Source organism: Molothrus aeneus, chromosome 2 (genome assembly GCF_037042795.1).
Source record: "Molothrus aeneus isolate 106 chromosome 2, BPBGC_Maene_1.0, whole genome shotgun sequence".
Classification (NCBI taxonomy): domain Eukaryota; kingdom Metazoa; phylum Chordata; class Aves; order Passeriformes; family Icteridae; genus Molothrus; species Molothrus aeneus.
Window position 1 is genome coordinate 80,438,160 of NC_089647.1, and position 14,691 is coordinate 80,452,850.

Genomic DNA, 14,691 nt, shown 5'->3' on the forward strand with positions numbered 1-14,691 from the left:
TCTGTCTTTCTGGCCTTTATCAGGCAATGTCATTTAGCTATAGTGATTTCACCAGGGGTGAAATATTCCTTATTCAGAAATGGAAATCCTAAATTCCAGGAACACAATGATACAAAGAGGTCAGGCTCTCCCTCTGAACTATGCATGCCACTCTTTCTTCCCCAGAAAATGAAGTAGGCATAAAAAATCCAGTTAAACAAAGAAACTGCAGCTAAAATTTAAACTATCTTTGACTGAGGTGACAAAAATCGTTAGAGGAACAAGCATGTTGTTCTCAAAATGGATTATAATTATAATTCTTTATAATTAGCACCATCTTTGAATTTTTAAATATATTTATCTTTTAAAAACATTCAGATCTCTCATTTTCCACAGACCCCCACCCTTCCTTCTCTTTCTGCATAAAGCTAAAAGAAAATTAAATGTTGGCAGTTACAGTAGCTACATAAGTGTGGCAACCATCCAACATTCATACAGACAGATCTGGAATCATCTTTCTATGTGCAAAAGTAGTTGAAAAAGATTTTAGCACTCTAGACATTTTATCTGGGTAAGATCTTACTCAGTGGAAGGTGATTGACAGCAGCTCTTATGTTCAAAGATTTTAACAGAGGATGTGCAGAGTCTAATAAATGGTTCTCCTTGCACTGTTCAGCCATTTATTTTTTAGGAAAACCACATGCAAAGCACTCTGGGTCAGATGCCAGGGAAATGCTTCATTGCCATATGTAGATGAGGGTGTCCTCTTGTACAGACCAACTATATTTACCAAAGTAATTGGTAATTGTTACATAGAATATCATTTCTGCCACAGAAACATGACCACTGGAGATTTAATGAGCTGAACCTGTGTCAGAAAGGAGCAGTTTTATTTACTGCTATGAATCATTTTAAGTATCCATCAGTGTGTAATTTTTCTCCAAGAGGCAAGTTTACATGGATCAGTCAAATATAATGCACCACAGTTTCAAGGATATCTGAGCTCATTAATACTTCCTCACAATTTATTGAAATCTGCATTGAGAATATAGATCCCAATAATGGTTTTTAAAGGGTGATGAATCAAAATAAAGGTATTTTTGAAAGGACAATCACTGTAAAATAAGTAACTTTGGAGTCATCAATTGCTGTCAAAAATTTTGAGACTAGATGCTGCCCTCACTTTCAGTACTGTCAATCAAGAGTAAGTCTTCTGAAGGCAATGCAATCATTTTAGGTTTAAATCTATATGTCTGCAATAACACAGTGGTTGAGTTCTCTCCCTAAATTAAGCCAGTTTTGTTCATGCACCCTTTTTTCACACAAAACATATATTGAGGTAAATGTATAGAACTTTTTACTTTGAGAAAGAAATATAGATTATTATGATACAAATTACTTAATTCTGGGTGAAATCCATTCCCTCTGACACTCCCCAATTCTCTTACACAAATACAAGCCCACACATGCACGTATAAACACGAGCTCCTGCAAACAACCTAAGGACACAGGCTTTGCTCGAGGACCACCACTGAGGCTTGAAAGCAAAATAACCATTTTCAAAACCAGAGGCAGGCAAAGAAACAGTAGTGAGGTATGTGATAATGAGTTACAATAATGCACACATCCCCAAGTTTTGGCCAAAACCTTGGGACTCCCTGTAAGACAGATGTTTACTCTAAGTAGACTAGAAAATCTAGCAGTGGAGTGGATTTTATTAACATCTTACTTGTTTTTATAAGCCTAGTATAAAATCCTCTCATAGGAAAAATGGAAGGAAAGCTTAAACAAAACATGCATCATAAAAACTCTTCAAACAACGAAAACACCAAGGAAGTTCTTTCATTTATCTTTATTATTTTTAAAGTGTTATTCAAAGATGTCATCTAATTCATCACTTTACTTTTTTTTTAAGAACTCTAAGCACACCAAGGTACTTCAAAAGCACTTTTCTGTCCGGACCAAAATTTATCTCCTGTAAAACAATGAGTCAAGATTAATTTTTTTCCTTGTTTGCCTTTCTATTGTCGCATAAGATTATAATTTTGTTTATTGTCCACTCTCTCCTTCTGTTTTTAAGAGTTTCATTTGAATAGAATATTGCGTGCAATAAATCATTCTTGGCAGAAGTAGTAATAATATTGACCACACATAACAATTTATCATTATGTTTATCCTTGTGCTTTCTCTCTCCCTGCCCTGCATATGTGCCCCACCGTGCTGCAACACCCACGGAGAGAGGAAAAGCTGTGCATTACTGTCAACAGAGGGATTTCCACAGTAAAACTGGCATAGATATAATGTCACAAATTCTAGTGACAAAATAGTAGTATGTCTGGAGAGACAAGACCAGGTGTCAATCTTACAGACTTCAGTGGTCTTTGGTTTAGGCCTGAAGGAAGGGTGAAAGCACAGCACCATAAAAAAAATAACCGAACAAAACAACCCAAAAGCTTTAAAATATAGTTTTGCACTAAAATGTGAGCATCCCTGACCTCAGCAAGAGACCAAAGGATCAGACTCACCATTACTTTAATAATTTTAATTATCAGTATGCACTTACTATTCTGTGTATTTTGAATTTGTAAAGAATCCATTAACTACACTTATCAGATGAGGTATCTTGTTACTGTTAATACAGAGTATTATGTGGTGTTTAGCTTTTCCAGGCAATCATACAATGTTATTTCTCTGTCCCTTTTTTATCATTTTAGGGATAAACTTCAAGTTAACCAGTGCAATGTCATCCTGTGGCTTAAGCTTGATTTCTGTTACCAGAACCTGTTAATACAAAGGACACAGAAAAAAATATTTTCCTTCCTAATCTTTGCAGGAAATTAATCTTTCTATTGGTTTATTAGGTAAAGGATTATAAACTACTTAAGTGATCAAAATACAGGTGTGGAAATGTCTTATGCTCTGTCTAAGGCCCAAACCCTTCTCATTTCCTCTATTAATAAGCCAGTTTCTGTGTCTTTTGAAATTATTCTCCAGTACCCTAAAAACTGAAATTCAATTATCAAGTAAACAATTTCAAACTTGCATGTTAATGGCATATAGAACTTTTTTTCTTCTGAAAGTCCACTTTTGTTTTGCTAAAGAGATTTCACAGGACCAGCTGACCTAAAAAGTTGGAGTTTTCTTTCTCTTTTGGTAAACTTAAATCACTGAAAACTAATGCAATGTTCTTTCTTGACTGCATGAGAGAAAGAAAAGTGTTAATCTCTCAAACTACTACTTCAGAGAGATGAATTTATTCATTTCCTATTTTATGTATCAAAAATAATTTTCAAAATATCCTCACTGTAGAAAGACTGATTTGGATATTTTAAATAACATACAGAAGGATAAACTGGTAACTCAGTAAGCATGAGAATAAAAGTACAAGTCTTCTTAGCTTTTGTCTGTTACAAAAACTGTTTGCCCTTCTTCGAATCTGTTTTGCACCTCTTTTCCACACTAACAACCTCATATATTGTGATTGATCTGCAAGCTATACACTTCAATTGCTTGCAACTTTTTGTCTCAGTTACACCAGCATCTATTTTATATGCAAGTCCTAGATCTGTGACTTCATCATATCCATGTCCTGCCACCAGATACAGACGCGCTTTGTTCTGCCTCTTTTCATGCTGGAGGAGTTTTTCCTAGGGGTTGCTCCTTGTTCTGAAACATGAAAATGTGTGAAGCATAAAACTCCAGCTGTGAATACTTACCTCCCTGCAGTGTTAAAAAGTTCAATATACAAAACACCTGGTTTCAAGCAAAATGTACACTAAGATATATGGCAATGAGACAGATTTAATATACCCCATAGGGCCCTCAAGCAGGTTTTAAATTAAAGACACAACATAGTTGGTTTCTTTTCTCTTTTTTTCTTTTTTCTTTTAATGAGTCTTTATTTCGTGAATAATGAATTGATACTTCTTCCTACTGAAGAGAAAGTCATAAACAAAAAAGCAATTTTCGATGAGCAGAAAGGATGAGGATTCACTGTTATGCAAATAAAATCTGAAATATAAAGTTTACATTATGAACAGAATAAAAATCCTTTGTTCCATGCAGAAGAAATATAAAAGTTCCCTGGAAATCTTGACATGGAGTATGTTCTTCAGTTCACTTGAGGTTTACTTATACATTGGCACACAGACTACTATTTGAAGGTAGTAATAAAGCAGAGTCTATTCCTCCTACCTTATATTCTGCAGACAGTATTTTACATTTATATTTGACTATGCTTCCATACAGTGCTGTTCTAAATGCCCAGCAGTATAGATGTACCTTCAAACAATTGACAAGAAATTCACAAGAGAATATAATTAGGACATTCAAAAAAAATCATCAGTCACCAAAAGCTGTTATTATGGCTTCATACAATACATAAAGAAACACTATTTGTGTTTTCACTCAGGCCCACATGCTCTTTTCTCCTTGCCTTGTATCTTGCCTATTTCATAAGCCATTCCTATTGACTAGTTTTCTCTTCAGAAGTTAGCAGGTATAACAATAAGAACACAATCTTGCCCAAAACACAGACATGTGAACAAAAATGCATCCACATTTAAATTCTAAAAGGACAGAGTTCTGGTATTTGTAAGGCATATCTATTAAGTTAAAAATGTAGATTTTCAATATTTTTTTCTTTGGGTATCAAGTGTTTGATGTGTGAATACTCAATATAACCATGCAGCTAACTGCTAGGTAGGATAATTTATTGCATGATAGAGAATAAACTTTGGATCCTATGGATAAGCTTGACAGCTGATGTAGGAGACCAAGTGAGCTTCACCATTGTCCATAGCTAAGACAAGGCCAGAAAGAGGTCTTTTGGAAGTCACAGAAAGTTCTACCTCTGTGAGAGAGTTCAATCACAGCTTGACTCATTTTTTTTCTGGCTCATCACTATGAATTTAATATTCAAATATCTCTTAAAATAGAAAACTGCCTGTAGGGTGCCATTTCTGCACTATAATATAATGGCAGCTGGACATGAGCATTGCTAAAGAATGCAGAAATGAAGTGCAGACCAAGTACATGAATCTCATGCAGAAACCAGTAACAGACTTGAGAGACTGAATTCATGGAGACGTTAAAGAATTTTATGATATTTGTTTATTTATTCATATTTTACATTTTCAGTGACCAATCACTGAAAAATTGGAAGGTTTCAGAAATACCTAGATAGTAAATTTCCTACTCTGTTTCTGTTAACAGTCAAGATTTCCCAACTGTAACTGCTAAATTTTCTCATCTTAGTGGTCAACACCAAGTAAAATAAATTTATTCATTTAAAGCTCCTTAAAGAGCTTCATATGCCTCTCTAGAGGCATATGAAGAAAGAGTTATTGGAATAGATAAGAAGAGGTGTAGTGAAGCTACTACTATTAAAGAACATTTTTATAATCTACAGTAACTCTGCATTAAATAAATAAATCAAATTACCACTTTATGTTTCTGAGGATTTCAGTAGCAATGCGCATACCCACACCATATCAAATTCAAATTATCCTTAACTTGTCTTAAAATCTGGACTGCATAACTTCATTTTTACTGAATGCTAAGGAAATAGACCCAGGCAGCTGCATTGTTCAATTATACTCCACAGTATACCCATAGAGGTGCCTCAGGACTGCATTCTTTCATTGTGCTTGCATAAAATTTTGTTTACATTTTTGCTTAGATAATAAAATTAAATTAAATTTCCAGCAAATATTATTTAAATCAACTTTATTATTGCTAAGAAAAATGTGGTTTTATTCTTCATGTTAATACCAAAATATTCCAGTCACCACCAGGCTTCCTGGAAGGTAATAAAACAAAATGTTAAAGCCTTTTATTCCCTTTAGTTTAGTTGATACAAAGTGAGTATCATAAAAGCAATATGAAGTGGTTTTGTCATTAAAAAATAGATCTGATAACATTGGTTTAAATTTTTTATGCTTTTCCTTTCTAATTCACAAAATTAACTGTCTTGTTTATGTCTAAGAGTCATCTAAACCTATTATTTCATAATGCTATTTATAGATCTACACTAAGCACAGATCATCAGGACTTAAATATGTACGTGTATATTTATCTATGTGTTAATGGAATTTTCATACTTTTTGGTTATAAAATTTCAAGTGTTGCTAAGATTTTAATCAAATAAGACAGTTTAATGGCTTATTCTTCTGTGTTTACTGCTTCAAAAGGAAGAAGCCTTCCAAAAAGATAAATTTCATTCATGGTAAAATGTGGTCTATGACTTGCCTTAGTGCTCTGCTGAACATTTCACCAGAAATCCAGGCCTTATTTGTTCATTTCAGATGTTTAAATGCTGATCAAAAAGAAAGAAAAAAATATCACATTTATATTTTTTTTTACCTGATTTACAAAGATCTTAAGTACCAGAAAGAAAGGTAAATTATTTCTTACAAAAGGAAAAAAGAAGTGCTGCTATCAGGAAATATCAGGATCAACAGTAATATTCTCCAAAGAGTTAAGAGGTGTACTGTGTTTGTACTTCATTAAAATTGGAAAAAGTAAAACAAAGCATAATCTTGCATTAATGGGACAGTGTACTCTAGCAGAACTCTCAGATAAATAGATTGAAAAGTCCTTCTTTGATTAAGAGTTTACAACATCATCTAGATTAATTGAATTTTCTCTTTTAACTGCATATTGAAATATTTATCATCCTTTTCTGTGTTCATTAATGGTGTTCACAGGCTGATTGTGATTTCAGTGACTGTATTAAATTTTGTAAATTTAAATCAAATCACTGAGAAAAAATAATTTTTGTATATGGGATTCCTTTAGAAGATTCAGCATGCTTATGTATTTCTCATATTTACAATTAATTGTTTAAATAAGAATCACTGATCTCTTAAGTGATGAAGAATATTTTGAGCAGAAAATCATGAATGTCTAAGAAACAACAAATCAGAAATGCTGTTACATAGGCATGATAATTCCACCAAATAACAGAATACTTTTAGGATTAAAGTCTATTTCGATATACTCAGTAATTATCCAAATATTTGCGAACAGTGCAATCTCAAAAATAAACTCCATATATAATCTTTAATTTATAAAAATACCTACAAAACTTTTGTTTTATTTTTTTCTTTTTTTTTTTAATTGAGAAAACTGTATTTAAGAATTATTTATCACAAAGGTTAAAGGACCAAATTGTTACAAAGCATAAATGTCCCATGACATTTCAAGTTTTTAATGAATGTCATGTTCTTACAATGATTGATTTTAGTAGATGTTTAAATACGAAGTAACACCGAAACTTACTTGTCAGAACAGTATCAGTTGCTTTGCAAATAATGTGATTCTTTTTTGTGTGTTTTAGTAAAAGAAGATTCAGAGGCTTTGCAATCCTTTCTCAGAACCAATTTTTGATCACATTTTCTTTGCAAGAGAAAACTGTTTTTCTACAGTAAGAAAAGGGAAACATTAAGTGAACACCTGCAAGAAGAGGTATGTCTCAGATGTTTCGTCAGGTGCTACTTTTGGAATGCAGCTGCCTTCTGAATCGATTTTCTAGGAGACATCCTAGAAACAAACCATGAAAATATTTACAATTTAAAACTCTGTCCTGCATTCAGAGAGGAGAAAAGAGAAGTATGTGTTTTTAGGGATGTTTAACCTTCATTCTGTTATTACTAATCTGCTTGAACTATTACAAGAGATGACATAAATGAAATTGGATTGGACGGGACAATTTCATTTACGGACTGGTGAAAGACAGTCATTGTGCATTGACTTTGAAAAAACAGACTTTTAGTCTTGTTTTGGAGAATTATTCAGCTATAGGAGAGGAGTGCTCCACTGATGAATTTGCTATTTTTAAACATCTTAGGGGGTAATTTTCTGATTTATATTTCATTAAAAATAGATTTTAAAGGAAAAAACTGGAACAGTTCAGAGATGACACTAAGCTGGGGGATGAGGTTGTCCTCTAAGTGGGTAGAAAGGCCCTGAGGAGGGATCTGGACAGGCTGGATCAATGGGCCAAGGCCAATGGTGTGAGGTTCTGTAGGTTGAAGTGCAAGGTCACTTGGGTCACGATAACCCCATGTAACACTACAGGCTGGGGGTAGAGAGGCTGGAAAACTGCCTAGCAGAAAAGGACACGGGGGTGATGGGCAGCAGTGGCTGGACATGTGCCCAGGTGGCCAAGAAGGCCAATGACAACCAGGCCTGTATCAGCAATAGTGTGGCCAGCAGCAGCAGGACTATGATTGTCCCCCTGTACTCAGCACTGCTAAGGCTGCACCTCAAATCCTGTGCTCAGTTTCGGGCCTTCATGATGAGAAAGACATTGAGGTGCTGGAGCATGTCCAGAGAAGGGCAGTGGAGCTGCAAACGCTTCTAGAAGCTAAGTCACTTGGACTGGGGGTGTTTAACGTGGAGAAGAAGAGTCTCAAGGGTGAGCCCCACTCTCTACAACCACTTGAAAGAAGGCTGTAGCCAAGAGGAGGGGTCATCCTCTTCTCCCAGGTAACAACAAGTGACAAGACAAGAGGAAATGGCCTCAAGTTGTCCCAGAGGACATTCTGGTTGTAGATCAGGGTGAATTTCTTCACTGAAATTGTAGTTAGGCATTGGAATGGGCTGTTCAGGGAAGTGGTGGAGTCATCATCCCTGGAATTAAGAAGTGACTGGATATGGAACTCTGTACTATGGTTTATTTAGCATGGTAATATTCAGTCAAAAGTTGAACTTAATGATCTTAGAAGTCTTTTCCACCTATATGATTCCATGCTTCTAATATTTGTGTTTTTACAGTAACTACATTTAGTAAAATAATACTTTTCTTTTAAATCATATTTTTTTGCAGAAGGAGAAATTCTCTTGTATCTTATTTTGATAGTGAACAAAATGCTTAAATGCATAAAAGGTGAAATGGCTTACAATTTCTGTGATCTGGCAAGGAATTCTGTCTTCCAGGAGGAGTGTCCACATGGAACCTGTAGAAGATGATAATTTGTTTTCTGACAGATGAAATATAAGATTCACACTGCAAAGACAGAATTCTGCATGACTAAATATATTTTCTTTTCAAAATCCCTTCAGCCTTGGTCAGGTAGGATATTATACATTTCCTCTGTGAAAATCAGTTAATACCATTTCTTCACCCTGACTATCTAGAACAGTCATGGTTTAGCCCTTTGATGATAAATTCCATGGGACATAAATTTTTGGAAAATTCTTTGAAAAAGACTAGAAATGTCCCCTGACTTCTGTAGCTAGGACAGTAGTGAAAAACAATTAATCAAAATTCATTTCTCATCTTTGAAACTGCCCTTTTCCTTTGAGGAAAAACACAGCTTGTCTTCCCATTCTGCAGATGCACTGTGAAATAACATATTCAGAATCCCAAGCATTATATGAAAAGGATTTATTTAAAAACAAACTAAAGTAATTATGGTAGACAACATTTATACTATTCTGATCTACAAAAGAAGTTTACTGTTCTCTTAGATTTTTTCTGTTGAGTTTCAGTATAGCTGAATTTCTGTATTATTCCACTGAGTTATCACAAAAATAAGGATAAATTAAATAAACACAGAAATATATAAATTATTCTCATCAAGATGATGTCAAATGCTCGAAAATTAAAGAGTACTTTGGAAATTTTAAATTTTTTTTTCATACGCTCACAGTAACTGACTTTTTTCACATAAAGATTTGAAGGAAAGTATGGTGTGGGCTTTTGGTGGGTTTTTTTTTGTTGGGTTTGGTTTTTTGTTTGGTTTTTTTGGTTTTTTTTTTGTTTGCTTTCTTTTTTTTACTGTGCTTTGCTTCATTTCCTGTAGAATAGCATAAATTTCCTTTAACTTGCCTTATTCCCTAGAAAATATAATATTAGTGCCCAATAGTCCAATGTCTGATGTAATATTTTAAATAGGTGAATTTACATATTTTATTTTACATTGTCTTGTTCAACTGTTGAGTTGCTCTTCCCAAATATTAAGCCAGTCAGAGCAGTCCTTAAGAGACATCTTCTACCACTTTTAAGTTATGAATTTTTACCTGATATCATAATGCAGAAAATTTTCTTCTTTCTGGAAAGAAGAATTAAGTCTTGTTTATTTATGCTACTGACATAAGCTTTTAATTTGTATTTGTGATCACAATCCATTTTCTGTTCTTTTATCTATTTCTTTTTTCTTTTCTGTCTTTCACCAGAAGAAAAAGTCTGTCTTCAAAAGCTTTTTTCCAGCTCACATTAATCAGATCTATTTCATTCTAACACAATCAAAGAATGTTTGAATAGTAATTGACCTATGAGGATTCTTATGCATCTTCCATAGCAGCAGAGACTTGATACATTGATGCACTCTGCTTCTACTTCATACCTAATAAAATATCTAGATTACTTTTCTGCTGTGGAAGCCTCAATAAAGAAGCTGTAATCTCTGGGGGAAAATGCTGAATTTAATTATTAAATACAATTTGTTATAATTAGTTGAAGGATGGCAATGGTCCTTTTGACTGTATTTATACAAATAAACTGAGCAGGTTTTGAGACTGGTTCTCACAAAATATCAGACTGCTTTGTTGCTCAAATGCCTCTTAATACATACCTTTAACTAGAGCAAGAAGCATTCTCTCAAACTAACAGGTATAGTGGGGGCACACATAGGTCAAAGCTGTTATTAACATGCATATGAATAATTCCTTCATTTTCTGGAATGAAAAAGAGTATAAAGCATATGGATAGGGGATCTGTTATGGTGTCCATCTTCATGGACAGAGTGTATGTCCTGTCTCTTTGTGGTGTAGACATTTTTGCATTTAAAATATTTTGATAAGCTACCTGCAGAATGTTTTAATGGAAAATCCATATTTTTTTCCAATTATTATTAGTTAGTTTCTCTGATTATTTTTTTATAGTTACTTGGCTTTATATTTTTGCTTTTGCATTTTTGCATGAGCTTGCTCTCTCCCTCTTTCAAAACAAATGATTACTTCTTTCTGAAGATATAGCAATTTCTGTTTTCCTAGTCTTTTGACACAGAATACTTTGTGTAGAATCTGTAGCTTCTCTGAAGTCTTATCCTGGTTATTTCTGACTTTTTAACACCTTTGATCCAAGTGCTGGCATAAAGCACTAGTATAACAAAATAATTTTATGACAGCTTCTTTATGAACTTTACATTTAACATTTGCTCTGAACCACACATTAGTATTTGACATTGCATCACAACGAGATGTGGAGGAGTCCTGGTTATGATTCTTTTTGTTGCCCTTTCTGTAATACTGAGGATAGTATAGACAAATATCCTTATTGTCTTTGCTCAGGGCCTTCAAAATATCTTAACTGGGAACCAGGTTAACCCTACTGTACCACCATGTTTGCCTTCACAGGCTACCTTTAAACACTGCGGGATTAGGGAAAATAACAGAGACAAGTGAGACCAGTGCCTGATGAAGTTCATCAGCTGTTTGCTCATAAAGAGTACAAAAAGATGGATCACCTGAGTGATCTTTGAGCAGTTACAGAATCACAGTTCTACACAGGAATGCTTTCAAATGTGACACTTTTACCTTTTGCCCAGTTCTTTTTCATGTTTGATGCTCTCTCTATATGGCTCTCTAATCTGAGAACATGTAGTGAAGGTGTTGGTATAATACTTTGTAACTCCCAACCTCTTTAATTTTCCTGTGCAGGCATAGAATGTAAGAAAATAAAGATAGTGCAGAAGGCAGTCTCACACCTGAGGGGTTGCAGCTGTACTAATCACCAAAGATTAGGAAGAGGCCTGCTCTTAATAGGCCACAGCTGTGTCCAGTAAGGAGACAAGTGCTACAAAAGAGTGGGTTAGCTGGGTGAGGAGAGGGCTGGAGTTTGTTTGTTGTGCTGTGAGGAAGAAGGAGTCTGTGCTTCAAGGAGATGCCCATGAGAAATCACCGAGAAGGTATGGAACTTTTGCAATAAGAAAACAACATTTTCCTAAATAATTTGATCTCCCTTCCACTCTTCAAAGTTGTTTCCATACAAATAGAATAAAGTCCCACATTAAAATATTTTAAGATCTTAAAAATAGGAACTATGTACCTTACCTTCCTTATTCTAAATTAATGAAGTAATGGATTGTGGTGGTTTGACAGGAAATGTGTTTTCTGGGATGCTGTGGTCAGGCCAGTGGGTGTTCAGACTTTAATATTGGCATCTAACCTGGCCATTAGGACGTGGACCCGCCTCTGAGAACACGGGGTTAAAAGCAGAGCTCTCGCCTGGGAGGCTCTCTGGGGTTCCGGTGAGGAGAGAGTTCGGGTCTCTCCCCTGTCCAGCAGCTGCTGCTGGGTGGGAGAGGGGAGCCATGCGGCCGGGTGAGGTAGGCCAAGGCCTGGAGCGAGAGGGGAGGTGAAGAGGCCCCCGAGGATGGAAGGGTGGGAGAAGCACCAGGAGGCATCGGGCAGCCCCCCCCAGGAGAGAGAGAGAGTACAGCCTGTGCCTGGGACTGTGCTACCTTGAAACTTGATAACATGGGCCGGCAGCACGGCTGAGAAGGGGAGGTGGGGGAGGATGCAGCGAGAAGGTGTCCGGCTGCTGTGGGAGTTCCTGCGAAGGCAGAGTCTGAGTTTTTAACCCTTTTTGGACAATGAAAACTTTGCAGAACCTTTCCTAGAAGAGAGCTAGAGATGAAATGGAAGAAGGAAACGTGCAAGTGTGAGAGGGGTCTGGGCAAGCGAGAGATAGTGGAAGAATAAAGAATCCTAGTGGGAAGAGATGATGGAGTGGCTTTTGCTGGACTCTTTTTGTACAGCCATGGACAGAACCGTGTTCCTTGTGACACAGAGACTGCATCTAGGGGGAGGCAATGCCTCAGAACCAAGAGGGTTCAGTGTTGATGCCCCTCAGCCCCAGGGGGTGAAAAAATATGGGGGGGACAGATGTCCCACAGGAGAGATTGTGGGGACAGGTGTCCCAAAGGAGAGACTGTGCCTTTTTTGGAACGGGACAGAGCATCCTTAAAAGACAACCCTAGAAGCAGTTCTGGTCCATGTTCAGTGGTGAGAGCACTGGACATGAAAGGAAGAAGTCACAACGGCAGATGTACTCCGGGCGGTGCCACGAGTGACACAGAAACACACGAGGCTTCGACTGTGTTTCCAGGGGAAGCCCATGGTACAAGAAGGACTCCTCTCCTCTTGATGAACTGGGGATTGATTGTCTGAAGGGTGGTTTTGGAACAAGAGTTGGTGATTTGGGGAATAGATGTATTGTATTGGAAATTTGGTGGGGGGAGGAGGAAATGTATTTGTAAGGTTTTCATTTTTCCTGTGTGTGTTCCTTTTTATATATAGTTGTAGTGTAGTTAATCAAGTTTTGTCTTCTTTTCTTTCCTAAGTGGGAGCCTGTTTTGCTTATTCCTGGTCACATCTCACAGCAGAAACCAGGGAGAGGGTATCCTCATGGGGGCACTGGCATTGTGCCAGTGTCAAACCATGACATGGATCTATAATGCTAGCTGTCTGATTATGTTCTGGCTTAAGAATAAGTTCTCCTACATCATATACAGTACATTAAAGAGATTTTTTTTTTTTAACTGAATAAATGGGTTAGGGAAGAAAACCAAAGAACAAGTATTAGGTTATGTTAGAAATCTAAAATATTCTAGAATTAATATTATGTTAAGTTAGAAATTTAAAGTATTCTAGGTGAAGTTCCACTTGTCCCACTAACAGCAAAGTCAATATGTGTACAAGCACAGAGTAATGACAGTAAAGAATAATCTGAATAGCCCTTTATAGGAACTACTTCACATAAGATAAAATAATCTTTCCCATTATAAGAGAACAATGTAAATTAAATTACTGAATCTTGGAAAACCTACTATAAAAGCAGGTGTGAACTGGTAAAATATAGCTTGTATGGCCAACATATCTATATGAATCTATGCGATGCATCTATGGATGATATCGGCTGAGGTGATTCTCTATTTTCTACCTTTATACCATATATTTAGATGTATAATTGTGTAAGTAATTTCTGGGTGTACACACAGAAATGGATGAATGACCCAATTTTTGTTATAAATTTCTCCATATTTGACTAGTGGCTGATAATAAATTATCATTAATTATAACATATATAACAAAAAATTGTTATGGCATTTCCTTTAAAGAAGCTAGTGGGAAGAAGCATGACTCATAGTCACACAAAGATTTCTACAGACACTTGTAGGGTGTATTTTTGGTATCACACTTGTATAGACTTCTGCACAAGATAATAATATAGTCTTTTTACATAATATAAATGGCAAAAAAATTATTTCTGAGTGCAATGAGGAGCAAACATAAACCAATTTGTTGTCTAATACTAAAGAAACCATGACATTTGGCGAAGAGATAAGCAACTGATATAATCTTAGGACTCACTGCTTCTATCTGGATTCATTCATTTTATTGCTGTTGTCCGGCAAGAAAGGAGAGTGGAAATACTTTATTTTTCTCTGTAGCTAATGTAGGCACCGAAGGAGAAAATAATCATTAAAAGGCTGCTGTTCCTGCTCATACACTCGTGCATGAGCAGGAACAAGCACATTGAGAGAGTGAGAAAATTCCCTAACCAGATTTCATCTGCTTCTGAATTGGGGAAAATAGGGCGAAGCCTCCTTTCACATATGTTCAGAATCAAGGAGTGTCACAGCTTTGTTTAGCAGAGCGCAATATTTATTTTAAACAAATATTTACTTTTAGTTTTCCTTA